The sequence below is a fragment of the Equus asinus genome, chromosome 2 (genome assembly GCF_041296235.1).
Source record: "Equus asinus isolate D_3611 breed Donkey chromosome 2, EquAss-T2T_v2, whole genome shotgun sequence".
Lineage (NCBI taxonomy): Eukaryota > Metazoa > Chordata > Mammalia > Perissodactyla > Equidae > Equus > Equus asinus.
This window is the reverse complement of record NC_091791.1, coordinates 7720840-7733697: the sequence shown is the minus strand read 5'-3', so window position 1 is coordinate 7733697 and position 12858 is coordinate 7720840. Positions and strand designations below refer to the sequence as shown.

Here is a 12858-nt window from a genome sequence, read left to right as displayed (position 1 = left end):
CAAAACTACAATGAGATATCACCTCACTCCAGTCAGAATGGCTATAATTAACAAGACAGGAAACAACAAGTGTTGGAGAGGATATGGAGAGAAGGGAACCCTCACAAACTGCTGGTGGGAGTACAAACTGGTGCAACCACTATGGAAAACAGTAGGGAGTATCCTCAGAAAATTAAAAATAGATCTCCCATATGATCCAGCTATTCCACTGCTGGGTATTTATCCAAAGAACTTGAAAACACAAATGCATAAAGATATATACACCCCTATGTTCATTGCAGCATTATTCACAATAGCCAAGACTTGGAAGCAAGGTGCCCATCAAGGGATGAGTGGATAAAGTATATATGCACAATGGAATACTACTCAGCCATAAGAAATGATGAAATCCGGCCATTTGTGACAACATGGATGGAGCTTGAGGGCATTATGCTGAGTAAAATAAGTCAGAGGGAGAAAATCAAATACCACATGATCTCACTCATAAGTAGAAGATAAAAACAATGACAAACAAACACATAGCAACGGATAATGGTTTGGTGGTTACCATGGTGGAAGAGGGGGAGGGCAAAGGGGGTGATTAGGCTCACATGTGTGGTGATAGACTATAATTAGTTTTGGGTGGTGAACATGATGTGATCTACACAGAATTCAAAATATATTATGATGTACATCTGAAAGTTATATAATGTTATAATCCAATGTTACCGAAATAAAAAAAATAATAAAAAAAGAAAAGAAAAGAAAGAAAAAAAATCCAGTCAGATAATCTCTGCCTTTTGATTGAAGTGTTTAACCCATTCATATTTAATGTAATTATTGATGTGGTTGGATTCATATCTATTATTTTTTTATTTGTTTTCTATTTGTCTCATGGCTTTTTTGTTCCTCTGCTCCTTCTTTACTGCATTCTTTTGTATTAAATAGATATTTCCTAGTATACCATATTAATTCCTTTGTTTTTTTAAACTGTTTTTGAGTTGTTTTCTTATTGGTTGCTCTGAGGATCCAATGCACATCTTAATTTATCATAATCTACTTCAGATTAATACTAACTTAATTTCAGGAAAATAAAGAAAATTTTCTCCATTCCCTCCTTCCTTCTTTGTGCTATTGTTGGCACATACATTTCATCTATATATGTTACAGACTCAACAATACAGTTTTGTGAGTATTGCTTTTTACAATCTTACGTCTCTTAAAGAAGTTAAGAGAAGAAAGAAGAAAAACATATGTGTTGAATCTTTTATATTAACCTATATATTTATCATGTAGGTACTCTTCATTTCTTCCTATGTATTTGAGTTGCCATTTGGGGTCAATTACTTGCTCTAATATACTTCCATTCCCTACCCCTTCCATTACGCTGTTATTGGCATATAAGTCACATAATTATAAGTTCAATAATACAGTTTTATAATTGTTGTTCATGCAATTGTCCTTTTAAGTCAATTAACAGAAGAAAATAGATATTTATGCTTTTATAATTACCTTTACGGGTCTTCTTTATTCCCTTGTGTGGATTTGAGTTATAGTCTGTTGTCATTTCCTTTCCTGAAGAACTTTCTTTAGGATTTCTTGAGCGTGGATTCTTCAGCACTCTGCTCCAAACAAAGTCCGCCTCTCTCCCACACGCTGGAGGAGCACAATACCATTGAGCTGGAAGAGAGAGGGGAAAGGCAGTAGCCCTAGACTAAAATTCCACACGCTCCCTCTGTTCCTTCCAAGGCTCGGTAGTTTTCTTGAATAACAACTTCTTAATCTGTGGTCTGCCTTTGGTTAATGTCTAGAGTCCTTAAAGTATTGGCTTTTTACCATTTGTCTAGTTCTATGTTGCTTTTTTGGGGAGAGGATTTGCTGAAATCCTCACTCACCATTCAGCGGTCTGAAGCCACCACCTTGCTGTTGTATTTCTATTTGTCCATCAGTTCTTGGTCATCTGTTTCCTCTTTTTATGCCTTCTTTTGGATTAATTGTTTTTTAAAATTCTATTTTAGCTACTTTGTTGGTTTACTAGCTATTGCTCTTTATTGTGTTATTTTAACATTTGCCATAGGGTTTATATCATACATGTTTAACTTACCACAGCCTACCTTCAGGTAATATTATTCTACATCACATATGTCATAGGAACCTTACAAGAATATACTTCCATTTCTTTCCTCCTGGGCTTTGTGCTATTGCTGTTATATGTTTAACTTCTGCATATATTATAAGCCCTGTAGTACTTTATTATATTTTATTTAAATAGTAGGTGATCTTTTAAAGAGATGAAAATAATAAAAAAAAAATTTATCTTTATATTTATCTATGTAGTTACTATTTCTGGTGCTGTTCATTTCTTTGTTTAGTTCCATATTTCCATCTTGTATCATTTTTCTTCTGCCTGAAGGACTTCATTTAACATTTCTTGTTGTTCTGGTCTGCTGGTGATGAATTGCTTCAGTTTTTGTATGTGTATATTTGTTTGCCTTTATTTTGAAAGATATTTTTGCTGGGTAAAGAATTCTAGGTTGAGAATTTTTTTTCTTTATCAATACCTTTAAAGATCTTGCTTCGTTGTGTTATAGCTTGCATTATTTCCATCAAGAAATCTGCTGTCATTTTTTCTTTGTGCCTCTGCAACATATCTTTTTTCTCTATTTCTTATTAAGATTTTCTCTTATCACTTGTTTTTAAGTGATTTGATTATGATATGCATTGGTGTAGTTTTATGTTTCTTCAGCTTGAATTTGTTGAGATTTTTCTTTCTGTGAGTTTATAGTTTTCATCAGATTTGGAAAGATTCCAGCAATTTTTCCTTCCTTGCTCTTTCCTCTCCTTTAGTGTCTTCAATTACAGGTAAACTAGGCCACTTGAGGTTGTCCCACAATTCACTGATATTTCATTTTTTGGACAGTTTTTTTTCTCTGTGTACTTCATTTTGGCTAATTTCTATTGCTATGTCTTCAAGTATACAAATCTTTCCTTTTAAAATGTCTAATTTGCCATTTATCCCATATAGTGTATTTTTAAAATCTTTGATGTTGTAGTTTTCTTTTTCTTTTTTTTTTGTGAGGAAGATTGACCTTGAGCTAACATCTGTTGCCAATCTTCCTCTTTTTTTTTCCCTCCCCAAAGTCCCAGTACATAGTTGTATATCCCAGTTGTAGATCATTCTAGTTCTTCTATGTGGGATGCCACCACAGCATGGCTTGATGAGCCATGTGTAGGTCCGCACTCAGGAGCTGAACTGGTGAACTCTGGGCCGCCAAAGCAGAGCACATGAACTTAACCATGTGGCCACGGGGCCGGCCCTGATGTTGTAGTTTTCAATCTCAGAAATCTGAGTTGTATCTTTTTTATATCTTCCATGTCTCTGTCTAACAGATTCAATCTTTCTTCTAGCTTCCTGATATGGAATATAGAATATAGTCACATTCATTGTTGTAATGTCCTTGTCTAATTTTATCATTGTTGTCATTTCTTGGTAGGTTTCAATGGACTGATTTTTCTTTTCATTATGGGTTGCTTTTTTCTGCTTCTTTGTATCCCTGGTGATTTTTTGTTGTTTATTCATTCCTAAAACTATTTTAGAGCTTTGATCTGAGATCCAGTTATTTGGAAACAGTTTGACCTTTTGGGGTCTTGTTTTTAAGCTTTGTTAGGTAGAGTGAGAGATCTGTTTAGTCTAGGGTTAATAATCCCACTACTGAGGCAAGACCCCTTCATCGTACTCTAACATTCCACGAATGTTAAGGTTTTTCCACTCTAGCTATCAGGAATAGGCACTATTCTCTGCCCTCCATAAACTTCAGGTACTATTTTGGCTAACACTTTGGGTGATTCTTCCCCTTGCCTTGAGTAGTTTCCTCATATGGATGCGCTAATCAGTACTTAGTTGCAGACTCAAGTGGGACCCTCTGTAGATCTCCGGAGTTTTCTTTTTGTGCAAGTCTCTCCCTACAACACTCCTCCCTGCTGTCTCTTAGCTGTCTTGGCATCCCAGGACTCCCTGCTCCATCTCCTCACCTCAGGGACTCACTGGGCTCCACATGGATGTCCCTCCTGTGCTATGGCTTGGAAACCTTCTCCAGGAAGAAAGCTGGAAACTTTATAGGACTCACCTCCTTAGCTCCCCATCTCTCAGGAATCTCTCTCCTTCACTGCTTTACATCCAATGTCCTGAGAGCCATTGTTTTAGTACTTTGTCTTGCTTTTTAGTTGTTCCTGGTGGAACATTAAATCTGTGAAACCTGTTACTTCCTCTTGGCCAGAAGCAGAAGTCTGATTCATATTCTTTCGAAAGGGGTCTTATTACAACTTTTTATTCAACATCTACCATGTGCAAGGCACAGCGCCTACTATGTGCTTGGTCCGACTCAGTGGTTTTGTTTTTTTGGTGGTGGTTGTGTTATTTGTTTGTTTGGTTTGGGGGGGGCAGTAGGGAAGAGAGAGGAGGTAAAATGCAAAAGTGGTAAGGCATGATCACCCACCTCGAGGAACTCACAGTCTAGTTGGGAGAACACAAAATATTCACAGATCAGAGTAAAGACAACTAAGACTACAAAGAAGAGAAGGACCCAGAAACATTTATTCGACAAATATATGTTAAGAGCCATGAACAAATATATGTAGTTGCTGGGAAGCAGAGTGGTGAGCCAGACAGACACACTCCCTCCCTTCATGAAGCTTACCTTTTTTTTTTTTGTTTTTTGAGGAAGATTAGCCCTGAGCTAACTACTACCAATCCTCCTCTTTTTACTGAGGAAGACTGGCCCTGAGCTAACATCCGTGCCCATCTTCCTCTACTTTATACGTGGGATGCCTACCACAGCATGGCTTTTGCCAAGCGGTGCCATGTCCACACCTGGTATCTGAACTGGCGAACCCCGGGCTGCTGAGAAGTGGAACGTGCGAACTTAACTGCTGCGCCACCAGGCCTGCCCCCATGAAGCTTACCTTTTAGTGGGAAAACAGATAATAAGCAGATAAGCAGATAACTGTTATCTTGGGAATTAATAAGAGCAATGAAGGACGATTAGACAGGTAAGGGGATAGAGAATGATGGGGGTGTTATTCTAAAAGGGAAAGCCTTTCTGAGGCAGAGCCATTGGATGGAGTCTGAATTCAATGAAGCAAGTAGTAAGAACAAGTGACCCAGAAATTTCTAAGGAAGAGGTTTTCCTTCCAACCAGGCTGGTCGAGGAAGGCTCATGAAATTTCCACAGGATTTCATAAAGAATGATCCATTGCTGGGGGGGGAGTGGGGGGCGGGGAACAATGATAAGAAAGGGAAAGGCATTTTTGCAGGACAGAGAATAAAGATACTTGCCTGGAGCAGAGTACTCAGCAAGGGGGTAAATGAAATAACTAGGAGAGAATCTTAGGGCCCAACTGCAGAAGGCCTGAGCAGACAGGCTAGAGAGTTTGGTCTTCATTTTGCCGGAATTGTGCAGGAAGTGAGGCAGTCAACGTTTTAGGACAATCACTGTTAAAAAACAAAATTCAACCAAGTAAATTTAAAGATCTTTTTGACTTTACTCAATGATTCACGAATCAGGTAGCATCCTATCTAGCAAAGAGAAAGGAGCTCCAAAGAGCTGTACAAAATGGAAGACTTTTGCAGGCAGAATGGGGTGGGGTAAGGAAGTTACTAGCAAAGAGTGGATTGGTTGTGGCAAGGTCACCTTCCTTTGAGGGGATAGCAAGGGTCTGTCAGGCAGACGACCTCACTAGTGCTGACCAGGTAATTCCAGATTGACTGGTGTAAGGTCTCACTCCCGGGAGAGGTTAAAACTATAATTAAGTTAGGTATTCAGTGTTGGTTTGTTGACATGGGCTTAGCGCTAATGACTCCATTTTGGGCCTGTTGTCTCTTTTTTAACACCACTTAAATCTCCACGTATACAGGATAAATTAGAAGCTTGGTGCAAGAATGGAAGAACAGGCAAGAGCCAGCCCAGCAGTGGCAGTGTGGGTGGGCGGGTTGGACTAGAGTGGGGACAGGAAGGTGGCAAGACAGTTCAGAGGAAGAACCAGCAGCACTTGGACACTTGGTGGGAAGTTGGACAGCCAGTGGGTGAGGGGTCCACAATGCCACCAGTGTTCAAGTTTATTATAAAGGCTTAAACTCAGGGACTGTAAAGTAAGATGGTAATAGAGTCTTTTCACAAGGAACGACCCAGCTTAAAAATATCAGACTGTTGATTTTCAACTGGTTTTTCGCTGTGCCTTTTCTTAATCCACAGATAAGAGGACAGTGATGCCAACCAGCTCTTGTACTATAACAGACTTGATTTTCAAGTGAGCAGCTCCAATCCAGCATCTTTGAAAATCTGAAATGTCCCACTTTCCCTGCCAACTAAAGGCATTGCATTAAAGAAAAAATCACCATTTTCAGAAAGTCTTTTTAGTTTTCCCATCAGGACAAAGGTTTCTGAGAAGACAGAGGCAAGCTTCTTTTGACATCACAGAAAACAAACTATGCTCGAGGGACAACTGTGAATGAACTAAGAGAAGCTACAGCCAAATGAAATGTGACAAACAACTGTCATATTCCAAATGGTCAATCAAAAGCTGGAACCACGTGAATGTAACAGAAGTCTATTATGATGAAAATAATGATCTCAGGACAGGGATACTTAATGATTTGCAAATTTAAGTACAAAATAAATATTCATCCATGTCCAACTGGTGACTTTCAAGTTCCAACCATTTTGTATGGCTGAGAGTATCACCAGGACCAGTGGGGGCGCTTTTAAAGTGAGAGGGGAAACAAATAATTCATCTTCATTTTAATTTCAGTACAATTACACAATACAGTGGTATACTAGCAATGTGAATGATGCACTGAGGGGTATCTTTTTTACATTCCAGAGTGTCTCACTGTTTGGGCAGAATGGTTCTCTTACTGGAATTCTTCACAAAGCAACCTATTATATGGTGAGAGGTACCCTCAGGGCACCATTGAAATTAATATGAAAGGAACAATCAAGAATGCCAAGCGCAGTGCATAAAACGCAGGTAGGTGGTGGAAGACAGATAAGCAGCCTAGGAGGTTAAGTTGCAGAATCTGAAGCTGCAGAAAGATGGGTTATACAATTTACATTACAACCAGTCACGATTTTAGAATGGGTAATGAAAAGCTCATATAGTTAAATATTGAGTCCATAAAAAAACACAAAAAGCTTTGCAGCACAAGGGAGCTAAATGATGGGTAAATAGACAAAGAAGATAATCAGAGAGCAGGAGGAGAAAGCTGGACCTCCTTTCACAAAATTCCTCTGGTTTTGGCAACTTCACCTGCACATTACACATAGTGCCATCTCTACAGTTGGACTATTTTAAAAGAGGCTTTCTCAACCTTGGAACTAGTGACATTTGGGGCCAGATACTTCTTTGTTGTGGGGCTGTCCTATGCATCATAGAATGGTTAGCAGCATCCCCAGCCTCTACCTACTGGATGCCAGCAGCACCTGCTCTCTCAGTTGTGACAACCAAAAATGTCTCCAGATATTGTCAAAGTCCCCGGGGGGGAAACTGCCCCCACTTGAGGACAACTACCTTAAAGGAAAGCAACAATATAAACTACTCCACTGAATTATTTCCCCTCGCATCATATGCACTTCACCCTTGAAAGAGCAGTAATTACAATAAAATGCTAATTTTGGTCAAAAAATCCTATTGCACATCTAATTAATCTGGAGGGCAACCTAACAGTAGTTTAAAATAACCACCTTACAAGAGTTCTAGAAAATCTCTTTGCTGATTTCTCCATCAATCCTTCTTAAAACAACTGGGAGAGTGGTCTCCTATCCACTCATGTAGTGAGCAATCTTTGTCACAAAATAAAACCACAGACTGGTGCCCTCCTAAGATAGAGCGGTGAAACAGTAGTTCAACACTTTTCCACTTGAGGAGATGTAAAGAGAAAGCCAGGTATATTTTAAATGAGAGAGACAGAGGGAGAGATTTACACTTCTGTGAGACATTGAAGCAGCAGGAATGGTCTCATGGTCATTAGACTATCAGAGGTAAGAAGAAGCCATTTTGCTTTTTCCCTAGCAAGTTACTCTCGAAAATTGCATACTGGCTGCATGGTTATCGCTGTGAGTTAAACTAGTTTCTGCTCTGTCCTTTCCTACCCCAGAAATAGGGCTAAATTATTAACTCCATGAGGGCAGGGACGATGTGTGCCATGCTCACCACTGTATCCATAACACTTAGCCCAGTGCCTGGCCTATAGCAAGCATGCAACAAATGTTTCTTGAATGAATGAGTGAAAGGATGAGGACAGAAATGCCACCTTTCAAGCCAATAGGTTAGGACGTCAGCTCCTTAACCATGGAGGCCTTTTCTTATTTCTATGCCACAGCCAGCTTTGTGGTCGGTGGTTGGTACATAGTAGGTAGTCAAGGAATGTTTGTGGAGCTCATCCAAATGTGAGGTCTCCGCCTGGATCTTTGGTGAAGCACAAAGCCAAGGCAGGTGTGCTGTCCAGATCTGGTGACCGTGCTCATCCATTCAGTTGCATCCAAGTACAGCACAAAGACGAATTCTGCCATGAAGAACCAATTTGTGTGGAAAGATTTCAATACATGCCTTACAAAAGGACACTGTCACCCCCTTTGACAGATGAGGAGGCAGATTTGGTCCCTCAGCATCATGGTTCTGTTACTAGAAAACTTCTGAAGTGCCACAATAGCCACCTACATGTAGGATGTGACATTGTTTGCCACGTGGCAGCCTAGGCAAAGGCTTAAGAACATATTAGATCTTCATAGACATCGAGAAGTTTATCCTCATCTTAAACGGCGTTATCTTTCATATTGAAACTTTAACAAATCATCTAAAATGAAAAATCAAAAGTGTGCCAAAAAGCAGAGTTGCTGGAGGAATAATGATGTGGCTCTTGGGGAAGAAGCTGTGATTCTCTCTAAGAACAGGATGCAGCGAGTGGCACACTGAGATATGTGTTAGCCTGGTAGACTGACAGTGCCTAGAAGCTACAGTGAATGGTAATGACAGGCAATAAAATATCCCTTTAAAAATCCAGCAAAAGATAAAGACAGTAGATTGTAGCAATGCTTCAAAAACCCACCGTTAGTAGATTAGCATAGGCACGGCGGGAGAACACAAGTGAAAATTATTCAATCATACCAAATGCTTGCAGGGAAACTAGGCCAAGAAAGCAATCAAAATCAAATAGGAGCAAGGTGTGTTTATATAATTCAGTAGTTCATAAAAATTGAGAAATGCCTTGCAAAGATATTTCAAGGGTTTCTGTCTCCAGTCTAAGAGAAAAAAATTAATGAAACCTTTATTAACATGAAGGAAGAAGAACACAATTCTCCTCTACTCTCCCCCAACCCCCAATCAGTGTTACTAGGACACGTCCTATTTTGTGTGAGAATTCCAGGATGCAATCATAAAATACAACACAAATTTACGTAATTTGTGTTAAGTTTGGTTATACAACATATGTGGCAGACCTCTCGAATTAATTGTACTAAATGTTTTCAGTTATAGAAAGAAGATTCATGACTCATAGAGGCCATAAATGAAATACAGTATACAGGTAGTAATTACTCAAATTGCATTCTTAAGTCTTTGAAGATAAATTAGCCAACAATGATAATTTGATAACTAATGTTGCAATTAGTTACAGGTACAACTCAGTGACCTATATAACTTACTATTTTATGAAAATCTAAAATTTACACAGGTTAATAGCATAAAAGATTTTTCACTGTTACTCATGGCAGAAATGCAGTTCTATAAATGCACTAAAGTGGCCTTCTTATAATAATGGCTTAACTCTTCGTATACAGGTAGAATTACTCATGTTAATTCTTTGGCTATGAATAGGCAAGGCTCAGATTAGATTAACATTCACTGAGTACTACCGTGTCCCAGGCATGTGGACAAATGATATCTCATTTCATCTTTCCATTGGTCCTTTGTGGTTAGATACCCTGCCATTCCACAAATGAGGGAATGAGGGTGGTGGTGATTTTCCCAAGGCCACACGTAACTGCCCTTCACGTCCCTTTCGTCATTGGGCTAGGGTTGGTTTTTCATAATGAGATGCCTGTCAAAGCACTCTTGCCGAGTCAGAAGGTAAGGCTGGTCTATGGGATACATGATTTTACCTGCCAAGCCTCCCTTCTTCTTGGAAACTAGCTCTCCCTCAATCTCCAATAATCTTCCTTGGTCCTTGGGGTTTGAGTAGAGTTGACCCCTGAATCCTAGTCCAGACAGGAACACATGGTCCAGGCTGGCCACCCAGAGTACAGGATGAGGACGGTCAATCGGAGAATCTATTCCCTGGTTCTCAAGCTGAGACCACATAGGCCTGAGCAGCAGTAGTCTCATTGCACCATGTGAATTAGGTCTATCTGAGAAAAGCCCAACACAGGAAAATAAGAGATGGAGAAAGACACAACATTATCAACATCATTTTCATTGTACCCTGAAGCCAATTCTATCTCTTAAAAATTTTTGTTGTTTTTGTTAACTAAACTCCGTTCTCTATTCCAATTTCACTGCTCTTCCCCTAATGTCCCTTTTCTGTTCCAGGGCCCCATGCAGGATACCACATTACATTTACCCATCAAGTCTCTTTAGACCTCTCTGGGTTGTGACAGTTTCTCAGACTTTCCTTGTTTTTGTTGACCTTGACAGTGCTAAGGAGTACTGGTCAGGTATTTTGTATTATGTCTCTCAATTTTGGTTTGTCTGATCCTTTTCTCATGGTTAGCCTGGGGTTATGGGTTTTGGGGAGGAAAACCACAGAGGTTAGGCACCATTCTCATCACATATATCAAGAGTACATGATTTGTCACTGATGATGCTGCAGAAGTCCTATAAAGACCAACAAGAACACATCAGTACTTCAGTGAGTTAGGTTTATTATTCCTTGAAGTGAGGGAGCACACACTATGGGGAGTGGGTCGGGGGCTCAGTAGAGGATGCTAGAAAGACCTATTATAGGCTTTGGGCTTTGCTTGGGTGATTGGGGAGGTCTGAGGAAGCACACTTTCCCTCTAGATTGCATGCTCTCCAGAAGCAAGGCAACTCTATGAGGGGTATCTCAATAAACCTCATCTATAGGGAGGGAAGACTAGCCCGAGTCTCCCCTCCCCGGAATCAAAACTTTATTAAAAATTGACACCAAAATAGGAGTCATTGCTATATACCTTACAAAATAAAACATAATTACACATCTGGTTAGATTAACTAGAATTAATGAACAGATAAGGCTCTCTGAGACAAAAGGCAAAGTCAGGAAGGCACGTGCACGACTAACGCTGCTTTCTTCTAAACGAACATTCTCTTTGAGTCTGGCTTTTCCTCCTGTAGGCCAGCACTACACTGTAGAACATCCCACACAAACAACCGCTGTGTGAGCTTGGCTGAAAACTGTGGTAATCTTGCAGCAGCCTAGACATTTTTCATCTATAAAGTCAGAATTTGGATTTTTAACTAGCTATTTCTTATGTTTTTTCTTTTCCTCTTCCAAGCATGGATATAGTAACTCTCTAGCCAAAGGCATGTTGATCCTTATCTATATGTATCTACCTACACATAGACAGATCTAGCTATCTAAATCTTATCTAAGGGAGGTGAGGCTAGCACAAGGACAAAACTATTAGAGTAAGGAGGTGCAGTCACTCATTTTGGCTGAGAGGGGGAGTGTTTGGTATTTTGTGGGTGGTATAGTGACCTCCTTTTTGTCTGTGCTTAGACAAAGTTATAACGTGGCCTTGCTTTGTCTCATTTTATCGCAGTCTCAGAATAACTGGGTTTGGTATTCTGTGAGATTGTTTGGGTCTCATCAGAGAATAACATGGTCTAACTCTGCGAGCCAGACCAGCTTCTGCATGTCAGGAGCATCTTCTGTCTCAGAGCTGACCTTGATCACTGTGCTTGCCACGTTCCTGGAGGAGGAGTTACTTCCCCTGCTTTCCACGCTGTATCCTTTGGAAGAAGCCACAAAGCACAGCTGACATTTAAGGGGTAGGGGTTATGCTCTATCTCCTTGAGAGGTCATTCCTGAACTTTTAAATCTTTCACTTGCGCTGGTTTGAGTTGGGTTCCGGGGAGCCTCCATTGGTTCTGATGACTGTCCTCAGGCCTCAGTGTCTTTCTTGCTAATAACGGCTGTGCCTACTTCAGGTCCTCTTATCAATGAAAACTTTACAATCAAGTTCCCAGGGAGAGTTCTTTGGAAGCAGATTGAAGATGACAATATGTCTGGACCAATGAATTGGGTTCTAGGTTTTCCAGGTGTTGGAGAGTCCCACGTATCGATGAAGAACCAAGTGTACCTGAGAGCCGGGGTGTCCACCATGCTCCAGACAGGAACTCCGTCTGAAAATTCGACTTGAATGGAAAACCTAGCACTACTCAATGTGTCTGTCTAGAAAAATAAAATGCATTACTACTGGGAGAAGAGTTTCTAACACATGAATGAAGTCGCATTCTGGCCCTGAGCTTGGGTGATCTGAAGAAAACAGGATGCTCTTAAATAAAAAATAGGAGCTTTTGTTCTGCACTGGAAAAGATAGAGTTCTTTCACTTCAGCAGCAGTTTCTATTCACCACAAGCACTCTCCTGTGCAGGAAAATCAATAAAGACAATAAATAAAGGGCAATCCCATTGAGGGCTGCTTACGAAGTGATTAAATGTTTCAAAGCCCAAATACTCGCATGCTTCAGGGATACAAATCTGAATGAACATATGTAAACGGAATTAATGCTCAAAGAACTTTCCAGTTACTTAGCACAAATGTGCAATTATTAATACTGCCATAATTTATGTTTGAATATTTATCCCCGTTTTCCTAAGCATAAAACCTTTAATCTACTTTTCTGA

The 12858-nt window shown here is 40.0% G+C and overlaps 1 pseudogene; it reads right to left on the bottom strand.

Moving 5' to 3' along the window:
* Nucleotides 1–11285: 11285 nt before the first annotated feature.
* Nucleotides 11286–11536, bottom strand: LOC106825345 (small ribosomal subunit protein eS27-like pseudogene; annotated as a pseudogene).
* Between the last annotated feature and the right edge of the window lie 1322 nt (nucleotides 11537–12858).